This window comes from Balaenoptera acutorostrata, chromosome 18 (assembly GCF_949987535.1).
Source record: "Balaenoptera acutorostrata chromosome 18, mBalAcu1.1, whole genome shotgun sequence".
Lineage (NCBI taxonomy): Eukaryota > Metazoa > Chordata > Mammalia > Artiodactyla > Balaenopteridae > Balaenoptera > Balaenoptera acutorostrata.
Window position 1 is genome coordinate 51,741,462 of NC_080081.1, and position 19,673 is coordinate 51,761,134.

A 19,673-nucleotide genomic window follows, 5' to 3' on the forward strand; every position below is an offset into this window, starting at 1 on the left:
CTATTGTTTTAAAAAAGAGTATTCTAAATTTGTTCAAGGTGAATGAAGTATGCTTAACAAATAATATTGTATTACAACCAATTAATCCAATCCATTCGTCAATATTTTAAAAATAGATGAAAACCAATGTGTATATTTACTCTCCAAACGGAATAATTTTTAAATGAATAAATTATAACGAAACATTTTTATTCTTTTAAAAAAGTTAAGAATAGTATATTTATATAAAATAACTACTCTCATTTTCTTTTTAAATGGCTGCTTATAATAGTTAATGCATAGTTCTATTCCACATATATATTGTGGTCATAATTACTGGAATCATTTCCAGATATGGATACAAAAAGCATCTCAACAGTTCCTCAATTATCATAAGGATTATTTAATAACAAATATTTCAATTTTATAGATGTAACCATTACAGCATATGATGTCCAATGCTCTAAAGTTTTCTGATCTGCTTGATAAACACTTACCATTTTGAAGCGCTTGAAATAACTCAGGTTTTTATATAAATAATAGTTTATTTAACTCTTATAACTACTTCACAAATGATGTAACCTAATGCCAAAAAGGTGAGAAAAATCTAGTATAGGGTGGCCCAACAAATGATTGACAGCACATAAACTTTTATGTGATAACAAAGCTGGTGCTTTAACTTCAATCTGCATATTAAAGACACTACAAAATAGATCTGCAAATGGTATGGAGCTATGCCAGTCTCTACAGGAAATCTGTGTTTCAAAGAGCCTCGATTTTTCTATATACTGACTTATTAAATCTACCATTTTCCCACATAATAAATATTAGGACATTCAATAAGACTTCTTAAGTTTATAAATGCTCAGAGCAGTTTCAAATTCCTAATGTCAACTTGATCTACCACTCTAATAGCTAGCCTTCTCACTGAAGCTCTACTAGGCATTAACATAACCTTACTAGCCTAAAAATGTTTAATCTTAAGCCAAAATAACACATTTGTCTTCAAAAATTTATTACAGAAAACATAATATATTTAAAATAACTATACTTAGTTATTAGGAATATTATTTCTATAAACTTGTCCAAAATTAATTGTTTTCATCTGAAGTCTTCTAACTTTGTCACCTAGTGTGAACTATAAAAATGCTATATATATATATATATATATATATATATATATATATATATATATATATAATGAATAAATCAATGAACTGAATGTTCCTGATGATGATACATTTGTGTGTTTTTAAAAAAAATACTGAAGTACACTTTCAGAAAATGCACATAAGTGTCATTAGTTTGAAACTCAGTGAACTGAATCAATGCAGGTAAACAGAATCCTCATAAAATAGGACATTATCAGCACCAGACGAACTCTGTCACCTCTGATCCTTTCTAATCATTAACCTTTAGCATTAACACTACCATGACTTGTAAAAGCATAGATGTTTTATCTGATTTTATATAAAAGAAGACATACTTTTTTGTACTTGGATCTTTTCTTCAGTATTATATTTGTGAGATTTGTCATACAATGGGGTCACAGACGCACACCACTAGCACGGCACACTTGCAGATATAATATAGATTTTGTGGGGCAGAGGAGGGAAGAAAAAGCAGGGAAGTAGCAGATGCCCACAATTCCACTAACACTGATTATTCCACAGTATTATTTGGGCAGACATGGTCCCTGTGCAACTTTTCAACGTTGCCTTACCCTTCAGCCTATGACCCTGTTCACCTTCACCTTCTGTTAAATGTCCTAACAAGGAGATCGGTGACTTCTTCACCCCCATCCCAGCAAGGTATTTCTTTTTTTTAGTGTTCTTATACTTGGGAAGATTTTGCTCTTCATTTCAGAAACTTTCAGCCTAGTTTTCATCCTTCCAGAAATTCTTGATAAGCTATATCTTTTTAAGAACAATTCTGTTTCTTGAAACAAGAATTGTTTTCCTATTTTGTTAAATGAAAAAAGCATGTTATATCTAAATGTGAATTCCACAGTCTTTTGTATATATAAATTTTAAGTCCTATGAAAAGTTAAAAATTTGGTAACAAAGATGAAGAATGCCTTTGCTAGACATAACTGAGGAAATAACCAGTAAACTTGAAGATAGTCAATAGAAATTAAAATAACTGAAAAAACACAAAAATAAAAAGAAGTGAGGAATCAACAACAACAAAAAACCCAGAACAGGGCATAACTTCCAAGGGGTGTGGGGCCATTTCCAATGAAACAGCACATGTGTAACTGGAATTCCAGAAGAAGAGAAGAGAATGTGGTAGAAGAGTATTTTAGAACATAATGGGTGAGAGTTTTCAAAAAATAATAAAAGAGGTTAAATATTAGGTCCAAAAAGCTCAGCGAACACAAGAGAACATTAATAATAATAATAATAGTAACAACTATAACAGCAACAATACAACTAGAAAAAACAAAATCAAAGCAATAAAAGACAAAGATTAATGAGAACATCTTGAGGACAGCTAGAGGGTGAAAAACGAATTACCTATAACTTTGCCTTTGTTGGGAAGGTTTGCCAACAGTCCTCTCATAGCCATATTATCATCTCAATATATTTGAGAATGTATATTGTGAATGATTGTTCTGGATTATCATGATAGTTGCCCAGCTCCCAAATTGCTAAAACTCATTGAATGCACACAGTAAAATTATACCTTACGTTTACAGTATAGCCATTTGATGTCCCAATCCCAATCCTCGTCCCCAGTCTTGGATTTGTCCAGGATGATGGACACTGGACTATAATTTTACCTTCTCTAACTCTGAGTCTCCTAAAACCTCTCTCATTTTCTTATTGTCTCAAATGTCTTTTTCATAGTGCAAATATTTCTGGAGGAAAAGCAGCTCTGTGTGTTCCAATCACTCCCCTAGATTTTCTTTTTCCTCTAGGTTATATCCCTGTTTTTCTTCATTATTTTGACAAATTTGTAATGTTTTCACTCAATATGTTTCATTTGCATTATTTTTAATATCATTTTCAGGTTTTCTAACAGTGGTCAATAAGAGATCACTTTACACATCCTAGTCAAATATTTTGCAGTGGTCTCCATATGCTCATCTTTTCTTTCTCTTAACAGTATTTCTTGATGAACTGCAATTTCTTATATTAACATATTAGAAGCTATCAATTTTCTTCTCTATGGTTAGAAAAATTTTTGTGTTTCTTAACTAATATATTTTTACCTGAAGGCCATGAAAGTATTCCCATATTGTAGTTTTGATAAGCTTTGTAGTTTATTCAAACTTAGTTTCTAAGCCATCAGATTTGATTTTATTGTATCTTATGAGTAAACTGTCACTTTAATTTTTTTTACATGATTAATGTATTAACCTAGCAACATCTACTTAAAGATTTGTTCTTTCTCTATCTCACTACTCTGTTCTGCTCTGTTCTGCTCAGTTTTTGCCATACATTAAGCGCCAATGTATTTTAGATCTGAACCTAGATCTATTGGTCTGTCTATCTTTCATGAGTTCCACAAATACTTGATTTTTGTATTAGAAAGATAATTCCTAAGATATCTTTCAGAATATTCTCCAAAATTCCAGGAGAGTTAGTCCTTTCACCTTAAGATTATTTATCAAGAGTTTCTTGGCTATTCATGGTCTTCTGTATTTTGCTATACATTTTAGAATCAGTGTGCTAATTTCTACCCAAAAAAACCGGATACTTGAATTTTTATTGAAATTGAAATAGTACAGATAGTGTTCCAGGATAAGTACCCAACTCTTTTTCAATTTTCTATTTATAATGTATTCAGGAAAGGATTTGTATGCACTCTATAAATTCTGGTCAGTATAATAACCTGTCAGTTCTAAGGATGTCAACCTCTTGTGGAATGATGCCTGTATCACTTCAATGTTGACATTTTCTGCTCAGCCAACTCGTTATTAGGCTAGCTAAGGTAGGAGATTATTAGACTTATCAGAGTTAAAGGATTTTTCATTTTTCCAGTTTATTGGAAGACCCTGTTATTATGAATTTATCCTCTTAAATATTTGAGGGAGCTAGCTTATATTTACAACTTTTCTTCCTTTGTTTGCCTAGGACTATGTCACCTCTCTCACAATCACTGGATATAGATGAGAGTCAGATTTATTTCTGACCTTTAACCTGTAAGTATAGCCCCTTGGAGATCCAGCTAAATATGCAGATGATGTACTCTAGACTCTTCTGCATTTAATGCATTTAACTTTCTGCAAAGTTGTCAAAATTCTCAGCTTTGGGGAAATTTAATGCTTTCTGGACAACAAACATCATTTATACTCTGTTTCCTGTATGGATTTTTTTCTTAATATTTTGTTGGAAGTTCTCTCATTTTCTTAATCATGTGAAGAATATTTTAGAAATGTATTCTATAGTATTTTTATCCATTGCTTTTCAGTGAAATAGTTGGTTCAAATAGTCCAGCTTGTCATATTCCAAGTTACTCTCTACATTCCTTTTATCCTGATTACTCATAGCACTTAGCACAATATCTTTCTACCTTAGGTACTTGATAAACACCTATTAAATGAATCAAAGCATGTTTCTTCCCTTCTTTTCTTGATTCAATTATGGATAAAATTCCTCTTTATTTCATCATGGTGTATGTATGTGCATAAAAGCAACTCATATTAAAACAGAACTGTGGCTTGGTTGCTGGTATAAGTGATACGTTGTTTAAAGTAGTTTAGAGTTAGTGCAGGTTTCCCCTGTTATCTGAAAGTAGTATTTTCCTATGAAAACTTTCATAAGCCAAAATTGCATAAAGGACACATCTTGCTAGTGGATTCACAAAATAAATCAAGACAAAGGACAGATGCTCCCAGACACAGTTCAAAGCCATGGGAACTTGTTGCTGAAATACTGAATATAGTTCCTGAGGAATGAGCTTGACAGTGTCACTCTCTCTGCCCCTCTGCTACCTTTATAATGGCTCTCTGCAAAACAAACTCTGAACACTACTTTCAATTTTTGCCTTTTTTTCATAAAAGCAAATATCCTTTTTGGATTTCTTTCAGGTTTTGAAAACACATATTAATGTAATTATTTTTTTACAAAAGTGAAGTTGCATAAAGGGAACTTTCAAAAAGCAGAGGGTAACTGTATTTAGCTTGCTTATATGAAAACATTAATAATGATTAATAAAGCAGCCAGACTTTATTAAAATTCTGTAGTGTGATATGAATTAAGAGGAAAAAGAAGTTATATATTCAGACAGTTTCTCATTTCCCATAATAAATGATTCTCCTTTGCTACTGAAGATAAAATATATTAAACAGAGGTATGATAGGCTGACATCAGTAGAATATAAGCAATTAAATATAGAATTAAAAATAGAATATAAGCAATTAAAAAAAAACACAACATGAGTTGACCCTTGAACTGGGTCAACAATACAGGGCTGGGACGCCGTCCTTCACACAGTCAAAAATCCAAGTATAACTTTACAGTATTCCCTCTGTATCTGTGGGAGGATTAGTTCCAGGACCTGCCTTGGATACCAAAATACATGGATATTCAAGTCCCATAGTTGGTCCTCTGTATCCGTGGTTCCATGACAATGGATACAACCAATCATGGAGCATGTAGTACTGTAATACATATTTAGTGAAAAAAAAAAAAAAAAGATCCATGCATAAGTGGGCCTGTGTAGTTCAAATCCATGTTGTTCAATGGTCAGTTGTAAATACATATAATTTTAAGAAAAAACTTGTTAAAACTTACTCTGTAATTATGTGGAAAATTATATTGTAAAGGTTTTCCCTTAGTTATGTCTACAGCTGATGAAGATGAGAGAATAAAGGTGAATTAGAAGGCACACAAGTATGTTTAGTATTTACCATTAACACCTGGCGGATCAAGCGATTTAAGTAATAATTTTATCCTAATACCCAGTAAATGTCTATTAAATCTAACACATTTATTTTTTGTAGAAAAGAAAGAATTCATGTTGGGATAAACTCTATTGCAGACACCCAACTTGAACACAAAGCATACATTTGAACTTCAAGTCAAATGTCCACTTATCCTTGTTATGCAAGTGAAATAAATATATACAAAATAGCTTAAATAGCACAATAGAGTTCTAATCTATTTGAATTTGTTTTGAACAATTTATTATTTTATTTGGAAAAATAAATATATTGAGAATCTATGCTATAATAAAACTAGTTAGAGTGTATATTTTAGGTTCTAACACAGATTAATGCCAAAATTCACTAATAAAGTTTATATCAAATATTTATTTTGTATTATAATAAGAAGCCAACTAATCATTTCAAAAGAAGAGAAAAAGTTATCAATTAACTAGTAAACAAATTATTTCTTAACTGCTAAAATTGCTTGCTATGTTAAGTAGTCCTTTCTTAAATGGAAGAAAATTCATATTTTAGCCAAACTTTTGTGGTTAGTCAGCAAATAAACTAGGCCATATTTTGTCTGTTGCAATTTTATTTATCTTTCACAAAATGGAATGATAGCCCAGGTGAAAAAGCTATAAAAGCATATCAACTCAGTTCCCAACTAAAATATAAATGGATCCCCTCTGCTCACCCATAGAACATTTTCAATAAGGTACCTAAATAATAATAAAATAGTTCCTTATATCTTCCAAGTAACAAAAACAAAGTAACCACTTTATTTTCATGTGTGTTCAGTCTTAGAATTTGGTAGTAACTGTTATAGTAACAGGCAGAGAAATCTTCCCGAATTGCTTTCAAAAGCAAAAAAATTATAGAGATAAAGGGAAATTACATTAAAAACACACTTTGTTGTAGACTTTCTTTGACAAATTTGGTATTGACATGTCTCCAGAACCTATTTTTAATGTTCTATTGGTATTCAAGTGGTGAAATTTTGAAGTACTTTGCCCTTGTGACAGATGATTGCAGAAAGCATTTCATTTTCAATTTAGGCTTATTCCCCAGAAGTAAGAGACTATAAACCCTTTCTCTCAAAATAGGGATGAATCTTCCAGCACCTGAAGTAAGAAAGAGTCTTAATTGGGGTATGTTATAGCTTAAGCTGTCAAATCGCTATGAAAAATGTATTGCTGTTTATTAAATATACAAAACATACATTACTCTCCTCCTTGACGATTCAGTTATGGTTATTTACATTTCACACCTGAAAGTTATTTATATGTAAAAATACACCATTATTAGAAATGATATGCTATTAGAGAACACTGTCCATGACACCTGAGCTGATTAAGTTTTCCTTAACCCCATTAAAAACCTCAGCAATCATTTATATGTATTTGCAATGAGATTGACTATTTCATATTAAGCTACTTTTTATTTAAAGATCAGTATTAACTCATCATTTACTATACATCCACCTATTTAGAGTTCCTTATTACTGTTTATTAGAAGACTTAAATATATCATGCATATTACCTGCCACTACAGGTATTTGTCAGTGTTTTTAAGAATATGCTCAGATGTTTATGCTAGTATAGTTTACACAACAGGAAATACAGCCGAATATCACTGTAGTCTAAAGTGTCACCCCAATTGTTTGGAACAAGCTGGAAAAAAATATCCCAGATTTCAAGTCACCCATATTATACACAACAGTTAAATATAAATTTTAAATATAAAATTTCCACATCCATAAACAATTTCTTTAGTCATTATTCTTGACCATGCTCTATTATGATATATCTTCTTTTCAAATGTAGTCAGAAATTTCCTCATGTGACTAGATAGCAATGAGCTGTGAGTCAACTTCAAGAACTGCAAGACAATCTTATGAATCAATTTTTGAGGAGCAAAAACAGAAAAGGAAACACTATAGAGAGAAATGAAGAGCCATTCTCCCATATGAAATAGAAAAAACAAATAATGTTCTTCTTAGGGAGTATAAACTAAATCAACAATTTGCTTGCTATTAATTGATTATGAAGAACAGGTTAACACATGCATGCACACACACACATGCCACCATGGTAATTATTGGTGGCAGTTATGCTCTACATACTCTTTTAAAGTTTATTTTGAGTATCTTTTCCACCTATCTGAAAGACTGAACTATAAGGTGTGAAACTGGGCACACTTTTATTTTGCTTTGATTCCCATGTATTACTATTGAGTTTAGGCATCTGGTAAAGAGCCCTTCCTTTTGTTAGGTTTATATGTATATACATATTTTTTTTTTCAGGATAGTGCTTATAAAGTTTTATATTTCTTAATATTATTGGAAATAATTTAGCATTGCCAAATATCAATAATCTTTGTGTAGTCACAAAATAAAAGTTTCTCTTTAGCCAATATCTTCTTCTCATCACATTAGATTGAAAGAATCAGAGAGGGAGGGTCTGGATAATTTCAACAGTGTTGTCTAACAACTTAGAAACCTGTACCTCAAGAAACTCAGCTATTATAGAATCAGACAGTGGCAGGGGTATTCAGAGTTCAGTTTTGAGCATGTTGAGTTGAGGTCTTTCTTGGACATCACAGTGGAGATGTTTACTAAGTCATTGAATAGCTGGTTCAAAAACAGAACAAAGCCTGAAGTTACCATAAGTACTTCAAATTATCAGCTCAAAAGTTGCAATATAAGCTAGTCTAGTGGATACAAGCACTCATCCAGGCGAAAAATAGAAAGAGAAAGGTATTGCACACAGAATATTGAGGCACATTAATATTTAAGAGATTCTGTAAGAAAAAATTGAGCCAGCAAGGTAAGAGAATAAGAATGACCATCATGGCAAGAGGGTAGAAAGAAGAAAGTGATCTCTTGAAAAAGGAAGGTGACAGTACTTCAAGGAGAAATGAGGGATCTGTTTCATTAAATGTTCTAGAGATGTGTGCCAATGTTGATACACAACTAGACATCTTCAGTGATTGAAAGGGCTTAAAGAAGTGAGATTGGTGGAATCATTCTACCAAGACCCTCAATGAGCTCATCTACATCAAAGCCTGAGCAAAATGAAAACAATCAAGTAAATCTATATTCTGATAGAAAAATTAGTTTCGCCTAGAAGAATTGTGTATACTACTAGAAATCACTTTAAAAAATTATGTTTTTTTAATTTATTTGGCTGTGTTGGCGCTCAGTTGCAGCACCCGGGATCTTTGTTGTGGCATGTGGGATCTTTCGTTGCAGCGTGCACGCTCTTCATTGTGGCATGTGGGCTTCTCTCTAGTTGTAGTGCGTGGGCTCCAGAGCACATGTGCTCAGTAGTTGTGGCATGCAGGCTTTCTAGTTGTGATGCATGGACTCCAGAGTGCGTGGGCTCAGCAGTTGTGGTGCATGGGCTCTCTAGTTGTGGCATGCATGCTCTAGAGTGCGTGGGCTCAGTAGTTGCGGTGCACAGGTTTAGTTTCCCCGTGCCATGGGAGATCTTAGTTCCCTAACCAGGGATCAAACCCACATCCCCTGCATTGGAAGGCAGATTCTTAACCACTGAACCACCAGGGAAGTCTACTAGGAATCACTTTTGAAGGTAAAGTAAGGCACACGTGTACCTTGTACCTAGTCCAGGCTTTGGAGAAAAATCATAACTAATTTGAATAATACAAGTAATTTACTGATATTAGAAATTCATTTGTTCAGAGGACAAAGTTCTCAGTAACACATTTCATCTGTTAGAGTTCATTGATGATTTCAACATTTTCTAAAGTTGAAAAGTATATATAGAGAGACAAAATTTTACTAAGCAGTAAATCTCTCAAGGTAGAATACTTCTTAATCAGAAAATATTTTATTATAGTGATAGATAATGATTTAGAAGAAAGCTTGATGTACTATGATGCATTCTATGATGGTATATTTTTAACATTAAAAAGTCATTTATTACGGAGATACCCAGACAGCATGGAAAGGCATAACTGTAAAAAAAAAAAGTGAATATAATATAAATATGCAAATACAATTTTGTGTGCATATGTAGCTCAATAGATGATAGTTTGATAGATAAATTGATATAATTAAATCTATCCATGTCTCCATAGATGAAGGTGGCTCCTAAATATAGATATATAAAAATTATTTTTAACTTTTTATTTTATATTGGAGTATAGCTGATTAACAATGTTGTGACAGTTTCAGGTGCACAGCAAGAGGACTCATCCATTCATGTACAGGTATCCATCCTCCCCCAAAATCCCCTCCCATCCAGGCTGCCACATAACGTTGAGCAGCGTTCTCTGTGCTATACAGTATGTCCTTGTTGGTTATCCATGTTAAATACAGCAGTGTGTACATGTCAATCCCAAATTCCCTGACTATCCCTTCCCCGCATCCTTCCCCCCTGGTAACCATAAGTTTGTTCTCTAAGTCTGTGAGTCTGTTTCTGTTTTGTAAATAAGTTCATTTGTATCATTTCTTTTTAGGTTCCTCATATAAGGGTTATCATATGATATTTCTCTCTCTCTTACTTCACTCAGTATGACAATCTCTATGTCCATTCATGTTGCTGCAAATGGCATTATTTCCTTCTTTTTAATGGCTGAGTAATATTCCATTGTATTTATATACTACATCTTCTTTATCCTTTCCTCTGTTGATGGACATCTAGGTTGCTTCCATATCTTGGCTATTGTAAACAGTGCTGCAATGAACATTGGGGTCCACGTAACCTTTCAGACCATGTTTTTCTCCAGATATATGCCCAGGAGTGGGATTGCAGGATCATATGGTAGCTCTATTTTTAGTTTTTCAAGGAACTTCCATACTGTTTTCTATAGTGGCTGTACCAGTTTACATTCCCATCAACAGAGTAGGAGGGTTCCCTTCTCTCCACATCCTCTCCAGCATTATTGTTTGTGGATTTTTGATGATAGCCATAAAAATGATTATTTTTAAAGGGAAACTTTCAGAAAGACCTCTGAAACTGCTGTGCATTTTAACATAGCAAATTAAGGAAAAATACTTTTTATTGGATAAGTTTAGAAAATGGATGAAGAAGAGACAGATGACTTGAGTCATGAATAAGAAAATCAATCTTTGAAATATAAAGAGTTTTAAAATTACTATTTGAACAAACTCATGATACAATTATATGGGAAATTTACAAGATGTTTAATCTTAAAAATGGTGACCTGATAGTGGATAGTCAACCATTGTCTTGATGTTTATTGCCACAAGTTAATTTCATCTCTTTCACCTCAAACATCAGGCCATCCCATTTGATTCCAGTGTCAAATGAGGTCAAATTTAGTGTAGGAAGAGCAGCATAAAATGGTAACAACATATTTTCTCAAAAAGAACAAAATTAATCTTAGACATGGAAATATTTGTATTATTTAATCCTTGTGACAGTTTTAAAAGTTAAAAGTAAAATAAGATGATGATATAAAACATGAAACCTTGGAATACAGAGTAAATTAATAACATATTGACCATCATTGATTTGATTTTCTTCATTGTGTCTTTCTGACTTGTAAAGTCATTTTAAATTTCGCAGCTGAATGTTAGGTTTTTAACTCCATTTTTCTCCTTTGAGTCAAGATTGCAGAATTAACACACAAGGCCCTCAAAGTCTCACTATAGTTATAGCAAGAATGAATGCTACCAAAATTATGAACAGAGGGAGATTCACTCAGGAAGAGAGCCCTTGGGACTTTCAGATCCAGACAGATTTAGGACTTAGAAATACCAAATACAGAATGAGAGCAATATTGAGCAGAGCAGAAAGCAAGGATTAAATTAAGATCTCTCTATGAAAGAGTAGATAATTCCTGCCAACCCTTCTTCATTCACTTCCCTTGCAGACAATAGCAACAGCTAACCTCTGGTATAGAAGTGTGTTCCCCACCATATCAATCTAAATAGAATAATCCCAAAGGCCAACAAACATATACAGTACTCATAAGCAACTTTTTAAAGGTTTTAGGCTTAAATTTGAACAAGGATTGCCAGTATAAGGAGCATTTTTCAATCATTTTTGTTCTTCAAAATTTGAACCCTTTCTATAGGAATGATATTTATTCATATTCTCTCTCTCTCTCAACAGTGACAACTGAGGTGGTCCCTGGGTCAATTTCCTGACACAGAGTTGTCAGAAATTACAGTATAATTGAAATCCTGGAACTTCTCACTTTTGGAGGCACTGTTTTTGGAATCTTAGTGTAGACTGAACATCCTCAATGCTCAACAATATTTTGGGTTACCTATTGTTTGATAAACATTTGTTTAATCATACTTGCATAAGCTTTGGTTATTTACAACTAAGATCATTGATTGATACATAGATTAATAACTGGGTTAATGGTGGGCAAGAAAACTTTAGGAACATTATAGAGAGCTGATATTTGTTCTGGTCTGTTTGTGGCTGAAGGCAGAGAACATTCAGGTTGGATTAAGACATGGGATTCTGGAAGCCCATGACATTCAGTGACAAACAGCTAATTAAATTATTACCTGTGGTCACCTAGAATGAAGTGTCTATTAATGACAAGGCTTTGAGAGATTGAGTCACCTCTCAAAAAGAACAGAGTGAAGGGCATGAGGAATTCAAGGCTCTAGGGTGGGCTGGTTGCTTTTAATTTTCCTGGACATCTTAAAGACAATGCGTAACAAGCTCACAGTTCTAAATTCGCAGTTCGAAACTCATACAGACAACCAAAGATGTTCAGTGTCTCTCATTTCTTTTTGCCTCTAAGCTGAGATAGATGAAAATCAAACTAAAAGCTTGATCCTAAGGGTTTTCAATTTATGTAGGTTGAATTAAAAACCTGACAATGCATCAAATGTGACAGAGCTTTGAAAGGGAAAGAATAAAACACTGAATGTAGGTATAAGGACATGTTGAGAAATTTGGACACTTTAAAATACACCAAATAACCAAACTCCAAATCAACCTTTATTTCCAACTGAGACATTACTCCTGTCTGATATGACTATCCCTATCCTATTCAAAAATCTTAAAATTATTTGACCAAAGCAGTTTCTTACAAAGATAATTTAATCCTTCCCATATTCCATACTGAAGAGCTGTCTTATTGTCTTCAGACCACTAACTAAAGTCAAATTCCAGCAGATGCATAAAATTACATATTAAAACACATGAGAAAAAAACTTGTACTCAAAAGAAGAATATAAGATTTTGTTACATATTTTTTAAACAGGAATCTATATGAGATAATGTATTTTAAGTGTACTAGATAAAGAAAAAGAAGGAAGAACATATTTTTAAATGAAGCTGAACTTATAGATTTGGGTGCACTGAAAGAGATTCTTGGTTTATTGTGCTGGCTTGCATAGATATGATCATTTACTTGGATGGTTACTGAAATATTGATTACAAGGTCATTCACACTAACATAAGTGGACAATCTAGAAATTATTTTGAATATGTAGAGGAAGGAAATGAAGGGCTTAGGGTTGTATTGTTATGTATGGTATCCTAAAATATTCCTTAAAATAGGAAGGCCCAGACAATATTCCCCTCACCAAAGCATTGGGAACACCTTTGTTGAGGAGAGAAAATGCATCTGTAAAAAGACCAGGAGTGGCAATTCTCCTGGGGGTGTGCTTATTTAGGGGGGATAGTGTTACATTTGACATGTATCTCAGATTCAAAGTAGAAATTACAGGAATAGGACTAGAGAAATAATCAGACAGAAATGATAAACAGGAATCTTTGAAGGTGGCTAATTTTTCATGGAGTCCATAAGACTGAGATTAATATTTTACCAAATAGATTCTTTGTTATTATTAATAACCAAAAATTGTACTAAGTTTGGCAAATAGAGCACTGACAATTTTTTCCATACCTAATTTGGTTTCTATACCTGTTACTTCATGGATTTACAGTGTCTAGAATTAAGATAATGGCAGGTAATCTTGAGAAATGACACACAAATATGAACTATAAATATTTCTACTATCACTACTGAAATTCACCAGCAAACATTTACCAGGATCATTATTCACCACTGAAAGGGAAATAGCCAACATTTGGGAAATTGATTGGATTGGACACTGGGTCTCAGCTAATGTTAATTTCTGTGGTGCAGGACAACACTCCTGCCCACTGGTGAGACAAAACTTATAGATATTAGGTGATAAATGGAATTTTCACCTAGTACATAATTGCCATTTTGGGCTGTTAAATCCCTGGTTCCTGACTTTATGTTTGAAATAGTTACACACAAATAACACTATTTATGTTAGGTAGAGCCTAATGAAACCCACTAGAACTGTACTCTTCTTCCAAAATAGTAAACTAAAAGTGGAAAAATATTCTTGGGTTCATCATAAACATTATTACTGCTGAGTTTTAGAAGACCAAGGAAAGGTGCTGATTCCTATCTCATTCACTTGTAATTCCTGTTTGACTAAACAGAACATAGATGAGACAGGTTTTTAGAAATACACTAGGCTTGTTATACACTAAATCATTTCAATTTCACCTGTTAATTCAGCTGTCTACTTTTACTGAGGTAATTAACACAGCCCTTGACTTGTATGTAGACATTATCTACAATGTCTTTTTATACCTATCTGATTATGCAAAGACTCTCAGAAACTGTGTACTTTCACCTACTAGTGACATAAGTGCACACTAAGCCCAAAACATCAAGTACCTGATGGGCCAGTTAGTCCAAAGTGACCTGGAACTTCTTTCCATACCATAGGATGTCACACTGTCAATTACACTGTGACATCATTCTGCTAATAATTGGGAAGCTAGAATCAACATTCTAGATGACACAAAATATCCCAAGTTATGAGCCAAAAAAACAACAAGAAAAGATAAGCTACCCAATTCAGTGATGTTCCTGGAGGTCTAGTGATCTTAGGATACATTGAAATAAAATTTCCAAGGAAAAGAACCAAGTCCTGCCCTCAGAATCCTTTATTATTGTAAAAGATACCAATTGCTTACTTTAGGAATTTGGAGACAACATTTGAGTATGCTACTCAGAACTGTATATTAGGAAACCTAGAAGGTTTCTACCTATATGAGGGATTAGAACAATAAATGTTGTCCGTCTGTTCCAGACTGTGGCATAGTCATCTCTATTACTTGACCACTTGAGAAAACAGATACAATGTTCAGGCTACAAAATTTCCTTCACTGTGCAATTCCAGCAACGCCATTCAAAGTTGATCAAAATGTGAATGATGCCTCTAAAATTAGGGAGCACCCAACTGTCACAATTATACATGATGGCCCTGACAATTATATGGAAAAGTAGGATTCTCTTTAAGTCTGTGAGAAAATCGTGTGGGAAATTCAAAGTAGATTCCCCTATAATTTTGGACCATGACCTCTTTAGGAGACAAAAGAAAAGGTGGATCTTCTAAAAAAGTGGCTCTTAGCTCTTCTGGGCTCTGATAGAAACTGCATGCTTTACTCTGAGACTCCAGGTGATCATACCACTTGAGTGTCCTCATGACTTGGTGTTATCTGATCCTTGAAGACAGGTATACCCAGCAATATTCATTATTGAGCATTATAGATGGGACCAGGTTGAAACAGATTTTGAAGACACAAGTAAGTTGCATAACATATAACTTATTAACCTAAAATATGTGCCCTACCACTCTTCCCTCAATCTACACATATGGCTTCATGGGCATACATATATAGTTGATGTAGAAAAATATATTGAGCTTATTTTAAAGAGAGACCTTTAAAATTTTCTAGCACCAGAAAGGAATGGAATATTTTGGTATTTAAGCTCAAATGAGATGATAGTAGAGAAAGGAAATCATTTTTTACTGAGATGTTAATGATTATCACATTGCCACCTTTATTAGAAAGAAGAGATAGCTGGAGGTAAGGATCTCTACCATTTGGGGCTAATGTTTTGAATATATTTTAAGTGAGTTAGTAAGGGTAATATTGGAGTTCATATCGTTAGCTTTTTGGAAGAGTTAAGTAAACAGTCCAGAAGCATGATTGTTCCGTGTGAATGCTCAACAAAGGCTTCAGCTGTGGAGAAGCTTGTGGATGTTAACTACCCACTTATCCTATACCCAATTTTCACATAAGGGATTCATGAACCAAGTGACAGTGTTGGCAGGGACAAACAGTATAGGTGGCCCAACATTGACTTCCCCTTATCAAGGCTGACCTGATTAACAAAACAAGTAGATGTAATAATACTAGATAATTCTCTAGTGACATGAACCAATCTTATGTGCCACAATACCTCAGACAATCAGGTAATATAACAAATTTTTTTTACATTTAATATTTCACAACATGAACAAGAGCCATTATTGATTTGAAATTACTGTTACATGTACCATATTTTAGTGAGCATCCCTTCAGCAAAGTTCCTGAATGTTCTATTTAATACCATGATCTAATCCACAAAAATATTTATGACCATAAAATGTTAAAGATATAAGGCTGTATACTACTGCTTATGAGATTCATTGTTCTTAACATGCACTCCATCTTTCAGCAGCTGCCCTAGAGTGTATGGGAATTAATATAAAATATTCCAATTAGGTGACCACATCTTATAAATTTTATTTCTTACCCTAAAAAAAAAAAAGCAAATGACTAATAAAGGATATTATTTTTCCTCCCAGCCCTGATGTTTCCTTTTAATAATGTTCTATCCACTAAACCCCACCATACACATTTCCTTGACTATACATTCTCAGTTTTCCCTTTTTTCCTTGTTTTATTCAGAGTTGAGCCCAATCTATCACCCTTACTCTAAGACCCCACTATAGTAACCCCTTGAATAAGATCTGTCTCACCATTCTTTAACAAGTGTCATGAATATTGTGTGCTTTAGTATCACCCAAGCCCATTCCACTATCAACAATTCCTGAGATAATCACAAGCTTCCAGACTGGTTTTCCAGATTGTCCACCGCTTTATTAGATTCTTTTCTCAAAATAGCAGCCAGTATGCTCCTTTCAAAAGGTAAGCTTGGTATGTTATTACTCTGTTTAAAACCCTTCATAGGCTTACTGCAATATACAAAATTAAATACAAGGTCATCTAGCTTTTTAGTACAAAACCTAGAATAAAGTTTCTACACTATTTGGCCTTTTTAAACCAACCTGATAGTTTCTCCAACCACTTTCTTCCTTTCTCGTTCATTGCAGGAATATTGGTTATCTTTTAGAATCAATCTTTTTCCAAATTCTCATTGATTCCCCTGTGATTAGAACAAAAAAGATTATTGTCCACTTTCCACTCCAAATAATTTTTTTTATCTACTGAAGGCTAGAGGGGAAATTTTAGTGTAATAGGATTAGGTATTTTTTTCCATATTAACTCAATATGTTTTCTTAAAATATATATCTCTGCTCACCTGAAATATAAAAACATACACATATAGATTAACAGTAAATGTATGGAAAAATATATACCACAGATCAAAAGAAGGCAAGAGTTTAATTTCAGAGCGAAGAAACTTCAAAGCAGGGAAAGTTATCAGGGAGAAAGAAAGGCATTATATAATGATAAAAGTGTCAATACTCCCAGAAGACATAATCATCTTTAATGTGTGTGTACCTAACAAAGTGCCAAACTACATAGGGCAAAAATGAACAGAACTTCAAGATGTAATAGATGAATCTACTGTCCTAATTGGAGATTTCAGCACCCCTCCATCAGAAATGGCAGAAAATCAGTAGAGACATATTTGAACTCAACAATACCATCAGTTCTTCCCAATCTGATCTACACTATATATCTCTGCTCTGCGTTTTAACAGAGCCTCCCATTAAAGACAATGTGAAGTTATATATGGAAGATCTTAGTAAAAAAGAGATCATATTATAGAAAATATTATATTGAAAATAAGTTGGAGTTTGGAGAGTGTGAGAAATTAAGTAAAAAATAAGTTGGAAAAATTTCCAGGAAACTTAACTTCAGAATGACTAGGTCAAAACATTTTTTTAATCTTAAATAAATATCAGAATTCTTCAATATGCCAGCAAATTAGTGTCTAAGGACTGTGGTAGATTACATTAATGACCTAACTCTTTTACTCATCCATGCCGCTACAGTCTATTATTTGACTTTGCAGTTTGTCCCATATAAAATGTTGAATATATTTTTCCACATCTTGACTTTGACTTTTGCAAATGACTGACTTTAGCCTATTGAATGCTAGTAAGAGTAAGTTGACCAATGGCTAGAAAAGCACATGTGCAGTTGGGATTTCTATCTTGTGCTACAGCAAAATCCATGAGAAGAATATCCCTGCGCTAGCCTACTAGTCCCCAAAGACAGATGAAGGGCATGTGGAGCACTGCTGAGATTAGCCAAAACCCCCATAGGGAAATCCCCAGAATTGCTTGTGTGCTCAATAAAATTTCATTAAATCATTTTTTTGTAAAGACAATTGATAACTTTGTATATACAGATTTTCCGATTAAAGAGGTGTTATAAGCATACACTATTTTTTTATTTCCTCTGCTATTTATTATAATAGAAGATGAAATAAAACAAAATGTAAAGGCCATTAAATAGCATTCAGAAAGAAATTTTAAATAAAACTCAATGACAATTGCATGGAATAAAGTTCTAAAATGAATAGGAGCATATTGGTGACCAAGATGGAAACTCTGGTGGTCATTCTTTGGGAGGAGCAGTGGAAAGGAAGATGAAGGGGGTGATTAGAGAGGTCAGAGAAGAGATACTCTCAGAAAGATGAAAGAGATCTAGTCACAACATCTACTCACATTTCCTTTCTCTGTCAGTCTCCTCCTACATTCAAAATCCTGCATTTTCTTCCAAAACTTCTGTATCTGACTTTACTAGCCAAGATCTAACCTAGAACAGAGGATCACCAAAGAAGCTTTAGGGCTTGGCAGATGGGAGAGCTGATTAAGGAGCCTAAAAAGTTTGAATTTATGATGATTCTTGCTGAATTTATGAATATATTTTTTCATAGAAATAAACTCATTCTCGTTATTTAGATTTTAAAGCACTCAGTGCATAACTATGGCTCAAGGTCATTATTGAAAAAAATAGTCTTTGGTGGGCAAAACAAGAAAATGTTAATCTTGTGTATGAGATTGCTAATAAGATAATGTGTTCATATGTTGTAACTTTCACACAATTGAGTTGCTTTAGAATCCCACTTATTCTTAATTGAGGCCTGCCTGTGTATATTAAAATAATAATTTAAAAAATCCCATCTTGCATAATGGGATAAATGCATGCGATTTCCAAGTTTAAACAAGTTCTGTGCATAAAATGAAAATAAATATTTTTAAAGATTTTTTCTATTATTTAATATTTTGTTCTGATTATTTTAAAATATTATGAATTTGAAGAATCAAAATACATAAATAAGTGAATAAAAAATACATGAATTATATTCTATGTTTTGTCTGTCACTAGAAATTGGAAATGGAGAATTATTTAATAGTAATTTATTATAGTCACTAAACATTGAAATTCAGCAGCAAATATAAATTATTCATTTTTAGTGCCAACATAGAAACTAGATGAACAACTGTTAACATTTAAATATCTTTATTCATTAGAAGTAATCATAATTTGATTCAAGTATTATTTGCATTTTTATTTCCCACAAAATATTCAAGTTTTTAAAATCTTCATTTGGCTAAACATACCACAAAGTTTTGCCATACATAATAAAAGGCATGGATTTGAAAGAGAGATAAACTGCTTATGATTATTTTACCATTTTTTAAGATGACAAACTTAAGTATGTAAGGAGGGACTACTGGTAAGTGACTAAAAATTAATATTTTTTAAAATGGAACTTGAAGTAAGGA